Raw genomic sequence first — 9,401 nt, 5'->3', positions numbered from 1 at the left:
CAGGCCGGCCGTGCCGGGCCGGCCCGTTTGGCCAGGTATACCTTGGAGGCACTGACGAATTTTAATATTTTAGGTCAACACCGATGTCAGGGCTGCTGCCCTGCTAGGATTTTAATATTTTAGGTCGCTATTTGAGCCGATTTTCGCCTGTTCGGCTATTATTTGGGCCGGTTTTGACATTTTGAACTGTTTTTAGGTTAACATTAACCTATTGGGCTTTATTTTTATCTCATATATATTTAAAAAGTTAAACGGGCCGTGCCGTGCTGGCCCGCGTGCCCACACTCCAGGCCGAGGCACGGCCCGAGGCGTGCCGCGTGCCTGGCACGACCCATTTGAGTCGTGTCGGGCCCGGTCCATGTCATGCCTGGCCTGCGGGCAGTCGGACCGGCCCGTCAATGACGACCCCGTTTGGTCAGATCTGGGTGCTGCTATGGAACTGCAGCGGAACATCGTTGGACGTCGGTGTTGTGTCGAAGCATCGTAACGGGCCATCGAATGTTGCGTCAGAGCATCGTCCATGGTACGGTGGTGAGGCTGTTGCGACCAAAACAACACTCCGGCGTCGGCGAACCACGACACTACACTATCGGCCGGAGAGGAGCTGCTATGACCAAAACGACACTCCGGCAAACGACAACACTGCATTACCGGCCGGGGAGGAGCTGCTGTGACCAAAAACGACACCGCACTACTGACCAAGAAGGAGCTGCTACTCCAACGACTTGGCTGAAGATGCGAAGATTGACAAGAAAAACGCGCTGGTGCTAGCCTACATTTTAACGGCCATGCACGCCTGTATCTCACGGCTTCGCGGGCGACTGATCTTTTAAAAAATCAGTCGGCTTACGCGTAGCAACCGCCTGAAAAGAAAGTACTCCCTTCGTCCAAGTGTATAGGGCATGCGCATAGTTCTAGGTCGTTAATTTAACTATTTAAATATATATTATATGTAACAAATAATATATCACTAGATTCATGTAAAGATGTAGTTTCTGAATATATAATTTTTATCACATATAATAAATATTTAGCTAGTTAAACTGATAACCTAGAACTACGTGCATGCCTTATATACTTGGACGGAGGTAGTATCTCGTTTCGTAGATAAACAAAAAAACACGGATGGCGGGACAAACCTTTCAGCTCTCAGCTACTACTGGTGCCGCCTTGCGAGTTGCCTCGCGAGCATTATATGTCTCGTTTGAGAGGGTACGTCATCGGTCGCTACGAGCTCATGTTCTAGCCTGTTGTTGACCGTGCTATTGTCTACTCCCCTCCCTTCTTAAATATTTGTCTTTCTACAAATTTTACTATAAACTAAATACGCATGTATATATATATATATATTCATTTTGCCTTGTATGTAGTCCATAGTTAATCTCTAAAAACACAAATATTTAGGAACGGAGGGAGTAACAGTTTAATGAAGTTTTTCTTTTGAAAAACAAACTATCCAGCTAGCTAAAGCTAACTGAACCGGATTTATGGTCACCATTTTTTTATCATTTACATCTCTTACAAGAAATGGTGGATTGCATCGATGGAGGGCCACTCCGGTGTCGTAAGAGCATCTTCAATAGCATGTGTATGAGTAAATAGCATAAAACTATTACTTTACGGGATAGGGTTTTGAAAAACTAAAGATTTAAATTTATCACTCATAACTACCAACCCAAGGGTTGGCTGTTTGGGAAAACCCCAAATGACTGTTGACCGGACGTCCAGCAAACAAACTCGGAACAAATGCTTCCACAAATCTAATAGGCAGGCACTGTAGACTGGCATCGGGATGTTGTGAACTGGGAGAAGGGGTGCATACAGAAACAGGCAGGCATGCAGAAGGTGCCGCTCGAAGACGGCGTGAAGCTGTGCGCACTATCATCCTTGCTCGTTGTCTGGGTATTAAAAATAGAGAAAATAAAAAGACTTTTCCAAATATTGAATTTTATTTTTATTTTTCTCTTAAAATGAGAGAAGATAACATGACTTATCCCATTAGAAATATTGGGCAGTTTGAATATTTATTTGCATATAAATGGTATATTTTTAAAATTTCGAACATTTTCTAATTCATAATAAATTATCACAAATGGGATAGTAGAACTTCTCCAAGAGTTGGAAATGATTTAACTACTACTTGATCATTTATTTACAGTTCAAAATTGTTTTTGGGAAAATTTACAAGAAAAGTAGATAAAATAATTCTCCAATGTAAAAGAGTTTGGAATGTTTTATATATTATTGGATTATTTTTTTGGAGCTCAAAAGTATTACTTCGAATATATAAACCCTAAAACTATTTTTAAAACTACTTAAAGTTCTAGAAATAACATTTGTTTTGAAAAGGACAATACTATAATTTTACTTAGATCTAGAAATATAATTCCTAGATTATAAATATTTCATTTGAAGTTTATGAATTTCATACACTTGGCTTGAAATTATTTTCGACATACTTTATCAAACAGAAAAGCAGAAAAAATAATAAAAGAAACATGGAAACTACTAAAGGCCTAGCCCAAATAGCATGGGAGGTAACTATCAGACGCTTAGTGGAGCACATAACAACTACATTACCGGCCCAGTAGCCCATAGCCTCGCAAGAATTTTCATACCTAAGATAATACTAGAATATAAGAGTATTCAGAGCCAAGACCATAACGAAAATTCACTTGGCTTATTAGTATAGTACCTTAAATCATCTCCAACGGGGCTGGGCAAATATAGCCCTCCATTTGGCCACATGCATGTACGAACATGTCCGCGGGCAGCGCAGGGTCCACCACGAATTCGTTTTATTTTGAAGCCCAAAATTTGAAAAATCAGGCTTAAAAATCGTTTTTGACACATCAGGCTTAAAACTCGTCTTGAAAAATTGTTTTCAAAAATCAAACGATTTTTAAGCCTGATTGTTCAAAATTTAGAACACGTTTTTAAATTAGTGTCCATTAAAAAAAGTATGACCAAGCATGATAGAGCCCATACAGACAAAGGGCCTTGAATTTCGCTTTTCTATTTCGCAACAATATTTTAATTTCACAAACATTTTTTAAATTTTGTGATTTGTTTTTAAATTCTTGAACATGTATTTAATCCACAAAAATCAATTAAATTTTGGAACATGTTTTTAGTTCTTGTGTACATTTTTGTAAATTGGTGAATGTTATTTTCGAATTCATGAACATTATTATTTTGGATTTGTCTGAAATAAAATGAATAGTGGATGCCAAAAAAAGTTAAAAAAAACCCAGAAAGGAAACCACCATGCATATGCGTCGCTCAATCAGGGCGTAATTGTTTTTCCAAAAAACCAGAAAAATCAAACCCTTGCGGACATAGTATTCTTTGTGTTTCTCTTTCATTACTTGCTAGAGCCAATATATTATTTCCTTGTCATCATTGACGAGATAGTACGTATTCATCCATCCCCAGTTTCAATGTACATGATTAGGATTCCAATGAACAATTTTTTTTGTTCTAATTCTTTGCATTCTCTTTTCTTCACAATTTTAGGACACTAGGATGCCTTAGGATGTTGCCTAAGAAGCATTTTTCAGGTGCTGAAAAGTGGAGAAAAATAGAACAAAGCAACCTAAAAATGCGATCACACAATGACACAAGGTTCTTTAAAACAAAGAATTCTGAAAAATCAATGTTGCCTAAGAACCATTTTTTATGCATGGAGTCACTTGAATTTGGTTCTTATTTGAGGTTGAGGTAATTATGTTAGTTTCAGTTTGTTATCTTTTAGTTTTATGTCGTAATATGACATTGTCCAACAAGATGTACAGTTGGAAGTTTACTCTTAATACTATAGGGCCCATATGGCGAAATCACTAGTTAGCGAGTACACCTTTCAACGATTACTTTCACCTCCACAGGTTGTGACAAGTGGCGCACTGCATGCGTGTCATTTGTCGCAACCTAAGAATTTTCTTTTTTTCGTAGATCCGCATTTTCAAAATGTTTGTCTCCTAAACCGCCCGTCCGAATTTCGAACCGTTTTCAGGCTTTCTCACGTTGAGATTTTCAAAACTATATTCCATGTTGATAGGTTTTGATGAACTTTTTTTTCAAGAAAAAACCAAAAGAAAAAAAAGATCCCAGAGGAAAAAAAGAGAGCAGAAAACGCGTTTTCTCCCTTTCGGGAGAGGCACGGGCATGCCTCTCGCGAAGGCAAAACCGTGTCTCTCGCAAAAAAAAAAAAACAGAAAACACGTTTTTTCCTTTCCGCGAGGCACGGGCGTGCCTCTCGCGAAAGCAAAATCGTGCGTCATGAAAAAAAAACAGAAAATGTATTTTTTCCCTTTCCGAGAGGCACGGGCATGCCTCTCGCAAAGGCAAAACGATGCCTTTCGTGGAAGCAAAACCGTGCTTCTCGCAAAAAAAAAAACAAAAAACATGTTTTTTTTCCTTTCCGAGAGGCACGACGTCGCGCGAAAGCAAAACCGTGTCTCTCGCAAAAAAACAGAAAACATATGTTTTTTGCGTAAAAAAAAGAAAACGCATTTTTTTCACGAAAGAAAAATGATTTCTTTTTCAGTTCAAAAGTTACAAAAGACCGATGAAAAACCAGAACACAAAAAATTCAGAAAAAACCAATCAAAAAGGCGAAACCGCGTGCGAAACAATAAAAAAACAAAATCCGAAGGAAACGCTCAGAACGTAACACGTGACGGCGAATGAGAATGTGTCAAATGGCGGCGCATGGAAGTAATCACTAGAATGCTTGTGAGGGAGTGTTCGCTAACTAGTTGCTCTCCCCCATCTGGTCGAGTTTGCTCTGTCCAGTGGGGACGATCGGATCGGCATCCGCGTTGCTCTGTCCCCAGGGGAGACACATGTAGCGGCCCCAACCTTCAACAGCACCAGGAAGCTCCACCCCCTAAGGGTGAAGCTCGCGCGGAGCAGGTGGCGGCGGGGTCTCTCCGTGCGGTGAACGTTGCAAATTAGGAACGCGTGCGTCGGCAGGTGGCGGCCGTCGCCCTTGGTCTCTGGGTGGTGGTGGTGCTCGCCGGTGGCTCGATGGGACGGCGGGCTCGATCTGGGCACCACGAGGGTGGATGCATCATGCCGGCTTGGTAACAACTACGTAACTGGACCTAGACCTCAATTTAAAAAATGTTCATGACTTCAAAAAAATCATGGAACTTAAAAAAGACATCGTCCCACTAGAGTTTTATAAAAAAAGGTAACACAAGCTGGTTTTTGCATCAACCAAAATCATATGAAAAAGAAATCGTATGAAAAAGAAATAGAAAACAGAAAAAAAAAATCAAGATATTGAAAAACATATATATCAAATAAATTGAATTTATTGTATTTAATAACCATGAAAAAGGAAAAAAAAACAGAAACTGAAAAAGTAGAAACCACCAGAATTCACGTAACCGTGTAGGAAACGGAAGGAAATGTGTCCACGTTGGAGCGACTGAGCATACTAGGTGGGCCCAGATTTGGGTGCTGTAGGCAAGAGCACGCTATAGGTGTCCTTGCAAAGAAAAAAAAATGCGAGATATACGGAGTAGCATCCATGCATGGGCTATGTTATGGCACAAGGATATGAAGATGGCAAAGAAAAAGAAAGAAAGGAATTTAAGGGGGGAAAGGAAAATAAATGAGTAAATAGTATACAAAATTCGAAACATAGTTTGAGAATAATAAATGACAAATTCGACAGTAAATAGTATACAACATAGCGGAAAAGTACACTACATAAGTTGGGGTTTTAGATTTGACCCATTATCACATTGATGTCAATTCTTTTCATTTTTGTATCTCGAGCAACCGAGTTTGGAGCACCCTAGGGGTGGGAGTAGCAGATATTCTCCTGTACCATCTGGCGTTGATGAGCGAATGGAAACTTGAGGCAAGGACTTGAAGCAAGCCAGATGAGATGAGCCCAACAGGCCGGCAAGGTACCCTCCGTTCCATGTTCCATCTGCCACGCAAAGCAGCAGCAAAGGACCGACAAACCTCACACCAAGTATGTGTGGATTCAGAGGATGATCGCAAGAGAAAATATACGTAGCAAATTATAATATGTGTTTAGGCCAGCCAGGACACACGGCGGCAAGGGTTTACCGCAAGTACTAGGAAAATGAGCTCCAGTTCTCAGATAGATCCAGGGTTTTATGCCCATTACAACCAGTGAAAGGTAACCTTAACTTTAACGCTAAAGTAAAGCAGGTGAACAAGGAGACGGTAAAAAGGTGTCACATGCTCACAAGCACCAACAGGTGCTGCCGAAGGAAGAAGCTTAAGAAATTGTGATTGAACATCATATGCATGGCAATGGAGCATCACATTCAGACGTCCCTACTAGCTAGTAGCTAGTTAGGCAAACACATGGTTTATGTACGTATGCACATATAAGGGGCGACTTTGCATTTAAATTCAGATCAGACTCACAACTAGAAACGGAACTCAAGGTGATGGACACTCCATGTCGAGGTTGAGCAAAACGATCGAAAGATGGGAAGGGGAAAGTGGGCGTACACTCCATGTGGAGGTCGAGCGTGGGGTCCTGGAAGCGGGTGTAGACGTAATCGCCCTCCTTGGGGTCGTAGTCGCTGAATCGAGGGTCCAGAGGGTTCGGCCCCTTCTCCTCCTGCTCTTCGTGCTGCTGCTGCTTCTTCCGTGGCCGCGCGCTCGCGCTCCCATCTCTCACCGGCGAAGAAGAAGAACCGCCGCCGGTCATGGAGCTAGGGAGTAGGGACCATGATCATCGATTGGGTCGAGTGTGGAGGCGAGAGAGGAGCACGGACCTTGGGCCGCTTTGAAAGAAGCCCAATAGGCCAGTTCGTTTTCCAATCCATTTGTTTTTCCTTTTTCAGAAAATGATTGGCAAGGAAGTGCGTGCTCACAAGATCCCCTATCACTTCTAAAAAAAAGATCCCCGAAAAAAAAGATCCCCTATCAAAGACCTGTGCCATCAGCTGGCAGACGGCAAAGGTGCCACATGGCACCCAGCTGTGCATCCTGGGGTGTCTATATAGGCTCTTTGCCGTCTGCTTCCAGGGTGGGCAGACGGCAAAGGTGCCACATAGCACCCAGCTGTGCATCCTGGGGTGTCTATATAGGCTCTTTGCCGTCTGCTTCCAGGGTGGGCAGACGACAAAGAAGAGCGCACAGAGGAGGGGGGAGGAGGAGGAGGCAGACGACAAAGAGTGGAGGGGGAGGAGGAGGAGGCAGACGGCAAGGAAAAGGGGGGAGGCAGACGACAAAGAAGAGGGAGGGAGGCAGACGACAAAGAAGAGGGGGAGGCAGACGACCAAGCCTCCGTTAACCCCTCACTACTGGAATTGATAAATTTGCGGTCTGCCGTGCCTTTGCTGTCTGCTGACGCATGGCAAAGATGCTCTTTGCCGTCGGTTGGTACAAAGCGGACGGCAAAGAGGTTGCACATGGCAAAGGTCTTATTTGCCGTCTGCCACCTCTTTGCCGTCTGCTGACGCATGGCAAAGGCCATAAAGGCGGGCGACAAAGAGCACGCGGACGGCAAAGGGGCGCCACCCTAACGGCCAACTCGCGCCGCACCCCCACCCACCCCTTTGCCGTCTGCCTCCCGGCCTTAGCAGACGGCAAAGGAGCTCCCCCTAACGGCGCCCAACCCCCACCCCCCGCTCCCCTAACGGCCCACTCCAGCGCACTGCCCACCCCCCTAACGGCGCCCAACCCCCTCCCCGCGCACTGCCCACTCCAGCGCCGCCGCCCCTCCTCCCCGCGCAACTCCTCCCCTCGTCGGAGCTCGCCCTCCCCCTCCTCCCCGCGCAACTCCTCCCCGCGCCCGTTCTCCACGCGCCCCTCATTCCCGTGCCCTGCCCACCCGAGTGCCGCCGCCGCCACCACCGGAGCCGCTCCGGCCCACCACCGCCGTGCGGCCGGAGGTCGCCCTCCCCTCCTCCCCCCGCACCTCCTCCCCGCCGCCCAGGGCCGGAGCGCGCCCTCCCCTCCTCCCACTGCCCTCCGCCCCGGCCGCCCACTGCCCCTACGCAGGTAAGGTTTTTTTTTTCTTTTTCGCTTTATTTCTTGTTTTTTCTTTTAAATTAGATAGTTAATTTAGATAGTTAGTTTATTTTGTGTTTTTTCTGTTAAATTGGATAGTTAGTTTTTTCTTCTTCTGTGTTTATGTTAAATTAGATAGTTAGTTTATTAAGTAGAAAACGTAGATAGGAAAAAAAATGATAGATGAAGAAGGGTATGGGCCCCAAAAAAGAAATGATAGATTTGCATTTGAAGGGTATGCTCCTACTCTACATGCTTTATCTAGTCAAACTTAGAAGAAAATAAGAGAATAATAAACTAGAAGAAGAAAGAAGAAGAAGAAGAAGAAGAAGAAGAAGAAGAAGAAGAAGAAGAAGAAGAAGAAGAAGAAGAAAGAGGAGAGGAGGAGAAAGATAAAAGAAAGAAAGAAGAAGAAGAAGAAGAAGAAGAAGAAGAAGAAGAAGAAGAAAGAGGATAGGAGGAGAAAGATAAAAGAAAGAAGAAGAAGAGGAGGAGGAGGAGGAGGAGAAAGAAGAAGAAGAAGAAGAATATGATGATCAAGAAGAAGAAGAAGAAGAAGAAGAGGAGGAGAGAGGAGAAGAAGAAAGAAAAGGACCCCGACCCCCAACCCCCGGCCCACGACCCCCGACGCCCGACGCCACCAACCCCCGACCCTCGACCCCCGACCTCCGACGCCATTGAGACCCGACTCCCGACCCCCGACGCCCGACACCACTGACCCCCGACCCCCGACTCCACTAACCCCCGACCCCCGATGCCCGACGCCATTGACCCTTGACTACAGAAGCCACTGACGCTCGACCCTCTACCCCCGACGCCTGACGCCACTGGCCCTCGACTCCCGACGCCACTGACCCTCGACCCCCGACCCCCGACGCCCCTGACCCTCGACCCCCGGCCCCCTACCCCGACCCCCGACACCATTGACCCCAACCCCCGACCCCCGACACCTCTTCGACCTCTTGTTGACCAAAGAGACCCCAACCCCCGACGCGAGTGATCCTCGACCCCCGACAACTCTAACCCCCGACCGCCGACGCCACCGACACCCGACACCACCGACCATCGACGCCACCGACACCCGACACCACCGACCATCGCCGCCACTAAGCCGACGGGGTCATAATTTTGTAAATTATGAGTTAGGTCACATATTTTCCGATTATGTTAATTATAAAAACATCATATTTGTGTTGATTGTGTGAATTTCAATGTGCAGTTGTTCGACGACCTCCACGTGCGTTGGACGAGCTCCGCCCTTGCGTTTGTTGGTGAGCACAAATTGATGGGTAACGTAGCATAAATTCAAAAAAATTCCTACGGATGTTCAGATCTTCCTATGGAGAGACCAGCAACGAGAGAGGGGTAAGAGCATCTTCGTACCTTTGAAG

This window comes from Hordeum vulgare, chromosome 2H (genome assembly GCF_904849725.1).
Source record: "Hordeum vulgare subsp. vulgare chromosome 2H, MorexV3_pseudomolecules_assembly, whole genome shotgun sequence".
NCBI lineage: Eukaryota > Viridiplantae > Streptophyta > Magnoliopsida > Poales > Poaceae > Hordeum > Hordeum vulgare.
The sequence above is the reverse complement of the archived record's forward strand: the minus strand, read 5'-3'. Positions refer to the sequence as shown.